Source organism: Macrobrachium nipponense, chromosome 15 (assembly GCF_015104395.2).
Source record: "Macrobrachium nipponense isolate FS-2020 chromosome 15, ASM1510439v2, whole genome shotgun sequence".
In the NCBI taxonomy this organism is placed as follows: Eukaryota; Metazoa; Arthropoda; class Malacostraca; order Decapoda; family Palaemonidae; genus Macrobrachium; species Macrobrachium nipponense.
The window spans coordinates 92,993,773-93,010,839 of NC_087208.1; positions in this window are offsets into that span (position 1 = coordinate 92,993,773).

Genomic DNA, 17,067 nt, shown 5'->3' on the forward strand with positions numbered 1-17,067 from the left:
AGTTATTAGTTTTCACCTAACCACTGTTTCTATTAGTTATTAGTTGCAACTAATAAAAATATAACACACTTTACCTTGGTATACCAGCTTCTTTCTTTCTTTCTGCAGGCTTATTTCACACTTTCAGAAAACCAGGCGCCGTTACATAACAATGTTTGTTCAGATTCCTCAAAAAACACTAAATAACACTAAATAAATTCTAAGAAATATCAAATCTGAAATCCCAAGTTACGAGTGACCATTCAATAAGTACGAAATCGTTATGTTACTTTAAAATCAAAAGTGCTATGCGATGGAGAGAGAGGTGGAGAGAGAGAGAGAGAGAGAGAGAGAGAGAGAGAGAGAGAGAGAGAGAGAGAGAGAGAGATGTGATCGCTTTGAGTATTTAAGCCCGAATGAAATCTTTCATTTCGCACAAGAGCTGGGCAGTCGAGATGACACAAAACGTTTTGGGCAATAATTCTTTCTAGAAGCTTCGAAATCTTATGCAACTTTACATACAAAATGTGAAACCTGCATGTGGCACTCGGCAAAGATATACGCGTACGAGACCAGTATACATTCGTGTTCGTACTCGATTGAGACGAAGGTCGAGCGATAATTAAGACTGACATGTTTTGATACAACACGAAGACTCCAGTTCCCTTAATCTCGAGGAGATGAAAAGTTACTGAAACAATTCTAGCTTTGAACGGACAAAGAAAATCTCTCTCTTTCTACATTCTACGTTATATATTCTTTTTATATATTACGTTATGCAAAATCTTGAACACACATTAAAACTTCCTATTCTCCAGCTATCTAGGAATCTGAAAAAAAATGTCGCCAAAATCTTAAACACAATATTTTATATAGTCAAAGTGGGGATACATGCATTTTGAAAGTAGCAATATATAATATATATATATATATATATATATATATATATATATATATATATATATATATATATATATATATATATATATATATATATATATATATATATATATATATATGTATTTACATATGTATTTACATATTATATCTATATATATATCTATATATATTATATATATATATATCATATATATATATATATAGTATATATATATATGTATAATATATATATATATATATATATATATATATACTATATATATATATATACTATATATATATATATATCTATATATCTATATCTAGATATATCTATATATCATATATTTATATATATGCTAATATATATAATATATATATATAATATATCTATATATATATAGATTTTAATAATATATATAATATATATATATATAATATAAATTATATAATTATTATATATATATTATCTCTATAATATATATACTATATATATATATATATATATCTATATATATCCATAATATTATTATATATATATATATATATATTATATAGATTAATTATATATATCAGATATATATATATATTGTTACGGCCTCGCAATTAGAGACCAGCAGATTCAAAATAAAAACAAGAAATTGGACTGGAATGACTGACGAAAGGCAAGGAAAATCAAGGAGGAGGACTGAACAAAATGCAAGAATAACCTTAAATAATAATTTATTTACAGGTTGTCACATTATTTACAGTGAGACAGGTTTTGGGTGGCGAAAATTCAGTGATCAATTATCAATTATCATAAATAATCAAAAACCATTAATAAAACAGAAAAAAGTGAAGATTGCATTAAATCAAGAGCCATACACTTGCTCGACACCACAATACATATAATGATACAAATCAACATCATTATCAGAGCCATACACTTGCTCGACACCAAAGTTACATAATAACAATGAACACCAAAATTAAGTTAAAACACAGACATTACATACAGACAGCACAAACAATAATAATAAAGATATCTTAAATAAGCAGTATAACCTATGATCTGCACAATAAGATACAGAAACACACCACCAAAGTAGCATACAAAAACAGACAAATCCAGATGCTACTGGAGAATCCATCATATACACAGAAGGCGAGGTCCTCATCCTCCCGAGGAAGTGACCAGGTACAAGACACCTGTTCATACTGCTAACAGAAGCAGCCATTATACAAACAGACGTAGAGGTTCTCATCCTCCCGTCGAAGTGAATCCTCCCGTTGAAGTCAAACGACATCCAGATGTTCCAACACTCCCATGCTGCTGTTGCCCTCTCAGTAGAGGTTTCCCAGAACCTCTCAGATCGCCATCCAAAGCCTGTCTGCAGGTGTCACTCACACCAGGACAGAAGTAACTTCGTCACCATGACGATAAACGCTGGCGGGTAAGGGAAACAATGCAACCATCATAATGGTTGTTTAAAACAAATAACGACTCATCGTTACAATATATATATATATATATATATATATATATATATATATATATATATATATATATACATGTGTGTATATATAAACCTTTTTCCTATTTTATTTAAACGGAGGTGTACCAATGACCGTTTTCCTCTTGTTTCCTAAATTTGATAGTACTGCTGTAGTTTCCAAAAAATATGGTGTGATTACAATTTTTTCCACATTTATTAAAACGCTTACTTGTCGTTCCTGCTAGCTCACTTGACTATAGTCAGCAATTTCATTTGCAGTAACTTGTTTTTATATTTACTTTTTCGAAATTTCTCTGCGCTCTCTCCCTCTCTCTCTCTATCTCTCTCTCTCTCTCTCTCTCTCACGCTACTTTACACAACAGAAGAATCTTTCAGAGTCAGGAAAAACGAACAGATACTGCATTATCATTGGTTAGTATTCAACCGTTAACTTTTCATTGTTTTTACAGTAAGAAATTTTATGTCCATTGATAACTTATGTAATGTAAAATCAGTCACGGTATAAATCTTTTTCATACGTTAGAGTTTTTCATAAAAATGTTACCGGCAGTGTGTATACTGTAATGATGCAATTTATGCATGTTTAAAGGGTAAAGTTTTATTTGCGAGGAATTTGCGATATAATGGTTCTGTATGAGCCGTTTTCTAGTTCGGTTCGCACGCATGCCTGGTTATGCCTTAATTCATATCAAAGTGCAACAACTGCGTACATTTTTACCTTTATCTTAAGGAATATGTGTCACATCCAGTTATCCTTGTTTATGTCCTTTAGCTGGTCCGCTGGTTTGTGTAGTGGCATGCCTCTAAGATGTTGCAGATTCGCGTCATTACCATTCGTGTGAAATGTTAAGATCATCCTCGGTACTCATGTTAGCTATGGTTTGAATTTTTTCATGGAAATTATCTAAAATCCCCTCGTCCACATGAGTGAATGTTAAATCGAGGTTCATTACGAGAGCAACTGTTACCAGAAAAGTATTTGCCCGTGTACTGTCTGCATATAAAAGTATTGATTAATATATGTCTGCTTCTCCTCACATTCCTTGCCTTGAATTTCAGCTTTAACTGAATAAGATGAAATCTGGAAAAAGAGGGAAAATCGGAAAATGCCGCAGAAAAAGTTGGGGCAATCAGGCTAATTAAGGTTTTATGCTCGAGGACATTTATAGCATCTCTCATGAGCTGCTGTTTACCAGACATAAAAATACAACGGTAATCCTACAATGAGCTACTTTTGGCTGCCTAATATTTTAGGATACATTGCCCACTGAAAACTCCAGTGAGAATTTTTTAAATGTCAAGTTTTTATCATCATTATTATTACACGTTGAGCTGCTACCCAAGTTGAAGGAAAGCGCCCTTAATACTGAGATAAACAAACCATAAAAGAGGAGCAATAAAGGAAAACAAAACAGATAAATGACCAAGTATAATGAAAAGATAAATAAAAAAAAAAACTACTCCCACAGGTGAATGGTGCAATCTGGGAAGACCTGAATGCAAAGGATGATCAGAATTTCGAAATATCTCATACAGCAAACGAAAAGAGATAACTAAACAATGGTGCCAGAGATTACTATCACGATCACGGATGAGACATTGCAGCAGAAAGCCAGGTTTTTGCAATAATAATCAAAATAATGGAAAATAAAACTCATTAATGAAATTTAGGCTGCCAAGCAAAGCAGCAGGGCAAATCGAAGAATAATGATTTTTTTGTGCAACTGAAGAAGAGACAGGTCAAATGAGTTTCACGACATAAAGAATGATACAAAAATTTAAATTACTTGCTCGTAGTTAAAGAACTACTTGTTAAAAAATCTCGGTGGGGTGGTGAGTACGTGGAGTTTCTATATCCTGGACTTGCTAATAATGAAAATGGAGTTTCTGGGGGGTTCAACGGCATCCCACATAACCTGCACAATGCACTCATTTTAGCAAAATCTCTGTATAGAGCTTCAAGGAACTATAGGCCTATAAAGTACAAAAGCAGAGTCATCATCAGCAACCACAGTGAGCCTGTTTTCAAAGCCAAGCTACATCTTGAACGCATTTAATATAAGACGTAACTGGCCTAGGACATAGCAACGTGCATCTGTAATCATTATGTGTCCATCAGCAACTACCATTTCCAATCTATATTAGTTAAAAATTCAATAATAATCCTAAAAAAACTCACATCTGCATAAGGGCTTCATGACTATGAAGGTCAAAATAAGCACTAAAATCAAGATCAATCAAGCGATGGAAAGTACCATATCAGTCTAAATGTCGGAAAGCATCAAGGTTTAGCAAATGAGTCCGAATTTCACAGGACCAAAAAATTTGTTTAGTCAGCTTGGCTTAGGGAAAAAATATATGAAGCTTACAGAGTTTCTCATTGCTCTGCTTACTGTCAAACATATCAACCTACAGTGTTACCTTTTTCTTTAGACAGTGACTGACAGATCCACTATTTTTAAGCAAAGGATGAGCTGATTTCGACACAAAATACAGATTTGAGAGAAGCCTACCATCTACGTTCCTGAATTTTATTTGAATGGGGTCCTTTTATTCAAACTGATTCACTTGCAGATGAAGCATAAACTCTCTATGCCACAGCTCTTAGCTGAGTATAATAAAAACTCTTCCTCAAGGACAGGATTCGACGGCGGTTAGGAGAAATAAGATAGAGAAGACTCTTTACAAGATTAATAGTGCTGAAGCAGCAGTCATTTTTAACAAAATAATAATAATAATAATAATAATATGTGGCGCCATGGCAGAGTAGGTTAGGTCGTCAATCGACAGGTTGAGCAACATTGGGGCTGGTCAGTCATTGGATGGGTGACCGCTCTCCTCGGCGTTGATTCCTTGGGAAAGGATCTTTACCATAATTTCCTCAGTCTACTCAGCTGTAAATGAGTACCTATCCCTGATGGGGTAGGGTCCAGCTATGGGTTAAATAGCAAAACTCAGCAATGATGGAAAGAAATGAAGGAATAAATGACAACGACGTAAATGGAACCTCTGGCAACAGAGGAGCTTCGTTCGGCAGCCAGGTATTCAACCCAACTGAAGGGGAAGACGGTCAGGTACTTAGAGGTCGTCATCCAGCAGCTGACCACCACAACGACAGTAACCAACAGCCTGAGATTGGAGCTACAGAAGCAAACCAAAGGAAGAAATGGACAAGAGAAGAAAATAAGGAAATATAGAGATGCTACATCAGAAGCAACCCGACAGAGAGAGGATATAGAGGAAGGTTGGTCAACATCTAGTATGAGAGGAATAACACCCCCCAAACAGAGCAGAGGCTGGCAGACCAAGTATGGAACAAAGAAAAAGAACTGGCTCTCCCCAACAGAAAGAGAAGAACTGGAAAGGGAAATGTCACACGACAACGAATTGCACGAAGACGAATTGAGAGACGATGCAACAGAAGACGACAGGGATGATGAGTTATCAAACAACGACACACGAAGAAACACCGACAAAGTAACAGAGAGGACGGAATGGGTAGAAAAGATTAGACAATGGATGGAGCCAGATACAGAGAGAACAAAGATCCCCTCCATGAAAGCCTACAACGCCAAGAAATTAAGGGAGAAATCAAGTGAGGTCAATGAAATAATGGGCATAATACACACCACCAGTATCACAGAAACAAATAACTTGACATATGCAGGAGCAAGATTAGTAGCAGAACTGATGGGGATACGAACACCAACACCACCAGCACAACCAACCCAACAGAAACCAAAACAGCAACCTCCTTGGAAAAGGCGCCTGGAAAAGCAAATCATGGTGATGAGATCTGACTTGAGTAAACTGAAAGAGATGGCAGAAAAAAAGGCTAAGAAGCAAGAAAACAAGGGAGGAACTCAACGAGAAATACAAAGTACAAGAGAGGGGACTAAACAACACAATAGAAGATGTAAAACAGAGGCTTAAGGCCAAAGCACATAAGACCCAACGGTATATGAACAGGAATAAGGGATACCAACAGAACAAACTATTCGGAACTAACCAGAAAAGACTATACAGCCAACTAAAAGGGGAAGACAACCACCAAGAAATTCCTGAAGCCGAACCAAGTAAGAGACTCTGGGAAAACATCTGGAGCAATTCGGTATCACACAACAAACATGCAACATGGCTCCAGGAAGTCAAGGAAGAAGAAACAGGGAGAATAAAACAAAGATTCACAGAGATCACGACAGACACAATCAGACGCCAACTAAAGAAAATGCCAAACTGGAAAGCCCCAGGTCCTGATGAAGTCCATGGATACTGGCTCAAAAACTTCAAGGCCCTACACCCACGAATAGCAGAACAACTCCAGAATTGTATCTCAAATCACCATGCACCCAAATGGATGACCACAGGAAGGACATCCTTAGTACAAAAAGACAAGAGTAAGGGAAATATAGCCAGTAACTACAGGCCTATCACCTGCCTACCAATAATGTGGAAGTTACTAACAGGTATCATCAGTGAAAGGCTATACAACTACCTAGAGGAGACAAACACCATCTCCCACCAACAAAAAGGCTGCAGAAGGAAGTGTAGGGGCACAAAAGACCAGCTCCTGATAGACAAAATGGTAATGAAGAACAGTAGGAGAAGGAAAACCAACCTAAGCATGGCATGGATAGACTATAAGAAAGCCTTTGACATGATACCACACACATGGCTAATAGAATGCCTGAAAATATATGGGGCAGAGGAAAACACCATCAGCGTCCTCAAATATACAATGCGTAACTGGAATACAATACTTACAAGCTCCGGAATAAGACTAGCAAAGGTTAATATCAGGAGAGGGATCTTCCAGGGAGACTCACTGTCCCCACTACTCTTCGTAGTAGCCATGATTCCCATGACAAAAGTACTATAAAAGATGGATGCCGGGTACCAACTCAAGAAAAGAGGCAACAGAATTAACCATCTGATGTTCATGGACAACATCAAGTTGTATGGTAAGAGCATCAAGGAAATAGATACCCTAATCCAGACTGTAAGGATTGTATCTGGGGACATCAGGATGGAGTTTGGAATAGAAAAATGCACCTTAGTCAACACACAAAAGGGCAAAGTAACAAGAACTGAAGGGATAAAGCTACCAGATGGGAGCAACATCAAACACTTAGATTAGACTGGATACAAATACCTGGGAATAATGGAAGGAGGGGATATAAAACACCAAGAGATGAAGGACACGATCAGGAAAGAATATATGCAGAGACTCAAGGCGATACTCAAGTCAAAACTCAACGCCGGAAATATGATAAAAGCCATAAACACATGGGCAGTGCCAGTAATCAGATACAGCGCAGGAATAGTGGAATGGACGAAGGCAGAACTCCGCAACATAGATCAGAAAACCAGGAAATATATGACAATACACAGAGTTGAAGAGAAAGAGAGGGAAAAATGGATAAGTATCAAGATCTGATAATAATAATAATAATAATAATAATAATAATAATAATAATAATAATAATAATAATAATAAACATAGATGAATAGAAACAAAAAGCTAATTTTTTTCAATATTACGCTTATTTACCTGCATATAACCGAACTTTTACTTTTATATCAATTTCAAGTACATAAATATGACTCTCAATGGCTTATATACGAAGTTTAAAGTGTACTTGAAAGCTCCTTATTTTTCACATTTTTTTTCTGGTCAAGACGGATTTTTGCATAATGAAGTAACAGTTCGTAGGGACATGCCAATTTATAGTAAATATGGCCCTAATAAAAGGCAAACTGTATCATGATGAATCCTATCACCTGCTCCTTAGAAGCCATTTTAGTAGATATTTTTTATGAGATAAGCGCTACAGAGTCATGACTATGATAATATTCGATGGACATGTTAATTCTGCTTGGTATCTCTTTTTTAGCGCTACCGATTCATTCCCTCATTTATCGACTGAGTTATGTTTGCTTGCGGATTCATTACACTTCACAATTCACCTCCTTATGGCGGTAAATATAAATTGCTAGTTGATTCGCGCGGTGAAAAGATGGAAGGCAAATCCCTCTTTTACACCAGATCTTATTAAATGAGGCTATAAGGGTAATTAGATTTACTAGTCAAATAAGTATAGGACTATTTTTTTTTTTCAAGAAACGCAACACCTGGACCCTGGCTGGACAACTGTATGTCGCACCATGGAACTATTACCCTTTCCTTAATGCTGTTGACATACAAGAAAGACTAGTATACATGTTGCGCTTTAGATCGTTCAAACTACTAGTAATGTCTGGACTACCCAATTCCGTTCACTGAATTTGTCGACAGTCAGGTTCTATTCAAACGAAGGTCAACAGCAGAACTAATTAATTACACTTGCAACAACTTGCAGATTGAACAAATTCACAATTCAAAATCCACGATTTCGTTTTTCATTCCGGCCTGATAACAGTTTAATTTTGTTCAAACGAAATTTCAATATATTCATTAACAATAGCTAAAAGATTCCCCTCTAGTGAATTAAATCAAGCGAAGAGTAGAACTTTATTTTTAGTTTACAAATAATGCTTAGTACAATCATTCTAGATTGATTATTATTTTTTATGTTGGGAATCAAAATTCAAGGTTAAAACTTTACTTAATCCAGATTTTCTGTGATGTAAGATTGTCCATAAAACTAATATGAGGCAGACACTTAAACATAGAAACCAGTAGACTTTGGAAAAAACTGGACACCGGGGAACGAGCAGTCCACCTTTTGGGAAATACGAGTTAGTTTTTTGCCGCAGGAGAAGGATGCGGTTTCATTCTTAAAAGATTATTCTTGGTTCTTTGCGTCGCTCTTCTTTCAAGGTGGGAGTACTTCGTTTGGATTCTGTCTCAGAGAAAGGGAGATTTATTACTTTAAATCTGACCATAATGGTTTCAGTAGATGCGATGAAGTGCATTTTTACATCATTAAATTGAAATACTTGCTTTTCGTGTGTAAATTTACAAAAATCACTTGAATCAATCTATCCACAAAAACGCATTAAATATATATATATATATATATATATATATATATATATATATATATATATATATATATATATATATATATATATATATATATATATATATATATATATATATATATATATATATATATATATATATATATATATATATATATATATATATATATATATATATATATATTTATATGTTATATATATATATATATATATATATATATATATATATATATATATATATATATATATATATATATATATATATATATATATATATATATATACATATATATGATATAAACACATATTATATAGACATCTATTTATATCTCCATATAATAGGACGATATCAGACCAACTAGAGGAAAAGCTCCCCATCTCTTCAAGTATCGAACAGCGTCATCTCGCCGCCTAACATCATGACAGCTGGACCAGAGCCAAGCACCGAAGGCCTTTCAATGTTCTTGTCCAACTGAAGAAAGAGTCATTCTTCTTCCCTTGACCTAACTTCAGTTCATGTCATCTCGGAAAGACTGACATTTGTAGTTCTAAACTTCTAAGAGTTCAAATCCTGTTCATTCTCTGTGCATTGCAGTAGCTCTTAATATTTACTGGTGATTTTCTTTATATTCTTTCCGTTTCTCGGTAAGCCTTAATTGCCCTGTGCTACATTTAGCTCCTTAGACAGTTATAACAGGCGATTTGGCGGGCTATATAATGGCCACCCACTTTTTTCCGACCTTTCCGTGTGTTTACAATCAGTCTGTGAAGAAAAATTTACGGTACCTTTTTACACACGAACACCCCCTCTCAGCTACAGAACTAGAAAAGTGTATATGAATATATGCACGTGTGTACAGTTTATGTATATATTTTTGTGTGTTTACATATATACCTATATGTTGTTATATTATATATATATATATATATATATATATATATATATATATAATATTATATATATATATATATATACACACACACGTACATTTATTAGTGTAAAAATCCTACGCCATAGTCGCGTGTTATATGCATAACATCATAGTGCATGTGCGTATTTTTGCATCGGTATGAGTATCTGCACAGAATTTCCATTAGTATTTACAGCAGCCCAATAATTTTTTTCTATTTTGACACAAATCTATTCGACGGTTGACATGAGACTTTAAATGAATTACAGATTTTACAAATTCATATCTGTTATAAAAGCTTCGCAATTGTTTCATAATTTAACAGTGATTTACCTATTCAAAATATTTATTTTTTTGACTACTTCAACCATTTGTCGTAAAATCTTCATTTAATCTGAATCCCAAATTATGTTGCTCATTACTGAAAGGCTGGAAGGATCACACAGTGCCAACAAACACTCCATCGGTGACATCGACAAGCGACTGGGAGGGAGGCTAACATCAGTATTGCAGGAACCGAAATCCAATAAGGGCGAAGCAATCAAATCCCGCCAGAGAGCGCTTTGCATTCGGCCAAAGGAATCGAAGCCAACAAATGGTTAGGCGTAATCATAGTCTAGATCGTGAGCGTAATGGAAACATCCGCAGTTGACAGACCCAAGAGACTGTTATTATGCATGGTTACATCCTTCTTAAATTTCCTCCTACAAATATCCTGTTCCAGAGGAGGGGCTGGTTCCAGAGAAAATTACATGCTAGAAGTCACTTCTACATTTACGCGTCTTCTTTAACAGCAGTATCTCTAGAACAATGGAAATCTTTCGATTTCATTAGGAACATTTATGTAAGGTTTCCAGCATCCAAGAGATAATGCCAATTCTCTTTCATTTAACGAAGAACGTTTGCTGGATCATCACTAAATTCCATTTTCTACTATTACTTCGCAAACAAATGGCACGGTCTCATTCAGGAATTTTCCCTAATAGACTAAAGCGAATCTATTTTTTTAAATAGTTATTACTCATAAACCTTACTTTAGTAAGATACTTCCCAGTACCGAGATGTTCCTCTGGTAAGATTATTGAAATTGCTTTATTTTCCTAGAAAATAATAATATCTCATCATCAAAGCAATATCTATTTAGGATTCATTTATAAGATGCAGGATTGCATGAATCTGTCACTTTCCTACAGTCATCGACAGTAATTCGTGGCAAAAAGATGTAGTATCCATATGGCACTAAGAAATACCAAAAGGTCTATTATCCTAACTGTGGAATATGAAAATTAAACTCCTATAAAAATAAATGACACTATGTGCTGGAGGGCTAGATGTACTTTTGATTAACCTTTCGATTAGGTATAAATACTGGCAAATATTCTAAAGATAATGATTAATCCGGCAATTAAGGACGATTGAGATAGTGAACACAGGCAAGTGTATTCTCGGAAGCTCGTCGCCATTGAGGAGGCAGCTTTTATTCACAGAGTATTATGTGTAGTTTTTGAAAGATGGAATATATAGGGACAATATTAGATCAGAAACATGGACAAAATTTGCCCTACACAAATCAAACTCAAATTTAAAGTTTCGTGCTGGAAATGGACACCGAACTCACTCACGACGCAAAAAAGAAAATGAAGTCGTGTGGCTCAGTGCCTTCTTAAGAAGTCGGATGACTTCCTGCTCCAATGCATATTCATGGGCGGGGTGGACCAAAGTGAGAAAGAAGAATGAAAGTGTGATAGAAACAGGAGAACCCATGAAAAATGGGAAGGGAAGTGTTGGCTACGGAATTTCATGTTCTTTTTTTTTATATAGTTGACCTACAATGACTATTAATGAAAGACTCGTTAAAGATTTCATACGGAAGAACATTCCTTGCAAGAGCGAAGTGCGTCACTACTTAAATGTTCACATGAATCAATATTAAAGATTTAAAAGACAGAACTGAAAAATAAAGAAACCGTAATTGAAAAAAGGAAGATTATTTATCTTCACACATTTAGGATTATTTAAAACTTAATTGATAAAAGGTTTGTGTTGTTTTAAAACTATTGGACTCCCCTTCCATAAGAACTATTCCACGAAAGAAACTATATGCGAGTCTTCCATTCACTCAAGATGACAAATTTAGGAGTAGTCTCTACTCTGCAATTGAAAAATACTATGTTGCAAGTTATCTTAATAAAATAATCCCCCTTCAGTAGGATCACTTTGAAAATTTAAAGACAGAATCTGCCCAACATTGCCCCAGATGTAATTTGGGGACTTACGTAGCTCCGACTAAACGATTGCTGAAGGTCAGAGCCCAATTCACATAATGGTGTCAGCCATCGCACTGGCTGCAGATTGTCCAATCTCGAATTTCCTAATATCAGAAATCACACAAATTAGTAATAGACTGTGTTGGACCCTTGCAAAAATATTGCTAAACACCTTTTAAGTTTCTTTACTACTTACGGGATCCCCAAGGATATCTAAACTGATCGCGGTTCTAACTTTACAAGCAAACTCTTTTCAGAAATCCTTAAGGAATTAAATATAAAACATAGCTTATCATCTGCATATCATCTGGAATCTCAGGGAGTCTTTGAACGATGGCACCAAACATTTAAAAGTATGTTAAAAAAAGTTTTGTTTGGAGAGCAATCTTGATTGGGATGAAGGAGTAAAGTTTTTGTTGTTTGCTATACGTGAATCCCCCCAGGAATCCCTTGGCGTTTCTCCTTTTGAAATGGTATATGGAAGATTATTAAGAGGACCCCTTGCATTAATTAAAGATGAATGGTTAAAGCCCCCAGACTTTAATCAGACTGTAACTGTTCAACAATATTTGAGTAACTTTAAGGAAACTCTTTCCAAAGTCCGTAAAATAGCCAGTGAAAACTTAAGCAAAGTTCAGATTAAAATAAAAAATAGTTATGATCAAAAAACTAAAATTAGGAAGTTCAACCCAAGAGATCTTGTGTTAGCATATTTTCCTATCCCTGGATCCCCATTTTCCTCCAAATTCTTTGGTCCATATAAAGTAGTTAAAAATGTCAATAACCATACCTATGATTGAAACCCCTGATAGAAGGAAAAGTACTTAAATTATCCATGCCAATTTGTTTAAAAGGTATCATTCCATGAATACTGAAACTGGTTATGGAGACAAAATTGTAAATGTTAATGTTAAGGTCAAGGACGAGAAACCTGAAAACTTTATGGGGAAAATCCAGGTCAGTGTACAGTCCTCACCCATGACATCGAACTTCTACCAGGAACTGCTCCCATACGACAACACCTTTATTGCATCAGCCCGGCCAAGAAACTAGTGATGAAAGAAGTGGAATATCTTCTGAGAGCTGGATTAGCTAAAGCAAGCAAGTCACCATGGGCGTCTCCCTGTCTATTGGTACCAAAGGAGGATGGCAGCATGCGACTGTGTATAGACTACAGGAGAGTAAATTCTGCTACTGTTAAGGATAGTTACCCTTTACCCTGCCTAGATGACCTTATAGACTCTGTGGGCCAAGCAAAGTATGTAGCTAAGATAGATCTCCTCAAGGGGTATTATCAGGTGAAGTTAACATCTAGAGCCAAGCTTATATCGGCTTTCATAACTCCTTTTGGGCTATTCCAGTATAAAGTAATGCCTTTTGGTTTAACAAATGCCCCATCCACATTTAAATGCATAATTAACTACACAATTCAGGGTCTAGAGGGAGTATTTGCATATCTAGATGACATATTGGTGATGGGAGATTCTTGGGAAGAGCTTATGAAACGTTTGAATATGCTCTTTGATAGATTAAGAGAAGCCCAGTTAACAATAAATTTACAAAAATGTGTTTTTGGTCAAGCTACAGTTACTTACTTGGGACATATTGTGGGTGGAGGTAATGTCAGGCCTAAAACTGCAAATGTTAATGCCATTCTTGACTATCCAGAACCTAATACTAGGAAATCCCTTAAAAGATTTCTAGGTATGGTTTCAAATTACAGGAAGTTTTGCCGTAATTTTGCTTCAGTAGCTGCCCCTTTACATAGTCTTACCAGCCCTAAAAAGAAGTATGAATGGGATGAGAGATGTCAGGCAGCCTTTGAACATTTAAAATATTTTTTGAGTAGTGAGCCAGTCTTACACAGTCCTAATTTTTCTAAACCCTTCTCTTAGCAAGTAGACGCTTGTGACACGGGTGCTGGAGGAGTGTTGCTGCAGAAAATTGATGGGGTACTCCACCCAATAGGATACACCTCCAGTAGCTTCAAGCCTCATCAGCTGTCCTACAGTACCATAGAGAAGGAGCTTTTAAGTTCGGTTCTTGCTCTCCAAAAGTTTGAATGTTATCTACAAGGAGCTCCCATCATCCAAGTCTATACGGACCACAACCCCCTCGCCTTTCTTGAGCGCACCAAGGCCCATAATCAGCATTTACTAAGATGGGCTTTTATATCTTCCAACTTCAACCTTCAAATAAAGCACCTCAAGGGCAGTGACAACGTATTTGCTGATGCCTTGTCACGGGCCCATTCTCAACCTTCTCAGGAGATGTAAGGTGTTTAACTTTGATCAAGCCACTTCGCTGGGCTTGATCCTCTAGGGGGAGGTATTACACCTTCTACATTATTGTATATATTTTGCCTGACTGTTTTCCCTGGTATACCACTTTCCTTTGTCCTTTCCCAGAAACTTGTTTGCCTAGTTTCACACTCCTTGTTCTTACTTGCTCTGCCCATTCTAAATTTCTTCGACCCCTAAATGTAATTTTGAATCAGTCTCCACTCAGCAACTAAACAAAGGACTTTGGTGTCCGGCAGGGAAGCATTCCACTTTATTGTGATGTATCTATAACCTAAGTATAAGTGAAATTGTTGTAAGGGTTTAATGACGAATTGTTCTTTTGTTTCAAGTGTTCTTAATTTGTAGTGTGATTACTTTTCGAGACAAGGTTGTCATTTATTGTGTCATTCCTGTCCTTTATGGCATTTGTGTTCCTTTTATATTGACGTTAAGTCTAATTGCAATGTTTTGTAAATAATTTTTGCATTATTATATTTAAATCTTGTTTGATCATATTCTCATTCAAATACCTTTATTTTGTATTATTATGATCCATTGAACCCACCTGCTATATATATATACATATATATATATATATATATATATTATATATATATATATATATAGATATATATATATTATATATATATATATATATACATATATTATATATATATATATATATATATATATATATATATATATATTATCTATTATATATATATATATATATATACTATATATATATATATATATATATATATATATAATATATATATATATATATATATATTATATATTTATTTACTTCAGTAAATACTGACCAATAGATTGTATTGTAATAATTTCAGTGCCTGCGCTCTGTCAGAGTTTAGCACCACAAAAATGATTTTGTCAGCTGAGAAAATTTTAGAACAATGTTTGATAACGCTACGATCACTAGTCATGCTTATTTGATTGTTTTTCCAAAAAAAAGAATTTTTATGTTAAAACTAGCCATAGTTGAAAAATAATCGTAATTTCTTTATATTTTTCTCAAGAAGTTTTAATTGTCTGTTTAATTTTGATAATAAAACATCAATCGTTCGACACACGAGACTGAAAAGGCGAGCAAGAAAAAGAGAGAGTGGTGAGTGACGAAAGCAAAAGCTTCATCAGATCTGAATCTCAAGTCGTGTCCCCTGTGCCAGCAGTTGTAATACAATATGAAAGTCTTCTCATATCACGCACATATAACATCTGAAAGCACCATCATATTCAGGGTTAATTTATTGTATGAAGACAAGTTTTATATCAATTTAATCGCATAAAAAAAAAAAAAAAATTAGATTCTTGAGCAAGTACTGTTCCTACGAGACGTTTCTTTGGCGGCCTCTGATTGGCTGGCACCGGGAGGTAGGCAGCCGACTGGATGTCTCGTATTTTCGTCTGTAGCTTAGCAAACTAGCATTTTATTTATGTTTCTTCATTTATCTCACGTTTCACACAAGATAGGAAAGTTTAGGTCATACCATGGGATTCGATATTAATTGTACCACTAAATATTTTTTTCCTGAAATCTACAAGATAAATCACAAAGGAATTACGAGTAAAAGTGAGAGAGAAGCATGTAATTCTTTATACCAATTTTTACTTATCATCGGATTGTGCATCATTCATGCGATCAAGAAAAATAAATATATTGTGTTTTCATACAATAAATTCACCATGAATACGCTGGTGCTTTCAGATTTTAGATGCGTGTGACATGTGAAGAGAAAATGACGAATATGTCTTATTGTGTCGCATCCTTACTTGATTCAGCCTGAAAGGAAAACAATCTTAGTCCTTTGTTGTTTGTTACTCCACCGAGATCATTATTTCTTATCACAAACAAGTCACTGATATCTCTTTCGTTTGAAAATATATTCATATAAGAAAATTAGAAACCTTATGCTGAACCAACCTGATTTAAAGCTTACGTTGAGTTGAAGAGTGCGAAGTCTAGATTTCAAATTCTTCCCTGCACTGAATTTCTCGCCGCCCGCCGAGATCGCTAACGATACCTCGTCAGAATTTTTTTATCTTCTTATCAGATACGTCTAGACATACACACATATATGACAATAGAGTGAAAATGTTCGATGGTCATAATGGGAATCCTGTGTATTTCTTTACAGAATATTTAATGACATAATACGGTAAATACTGACAAAACAGCAAACTTCTAATATCGCTAACTGGCAACTGTCAACGGCTGCTGAAGACCAACGTAACGGGTCTTGCA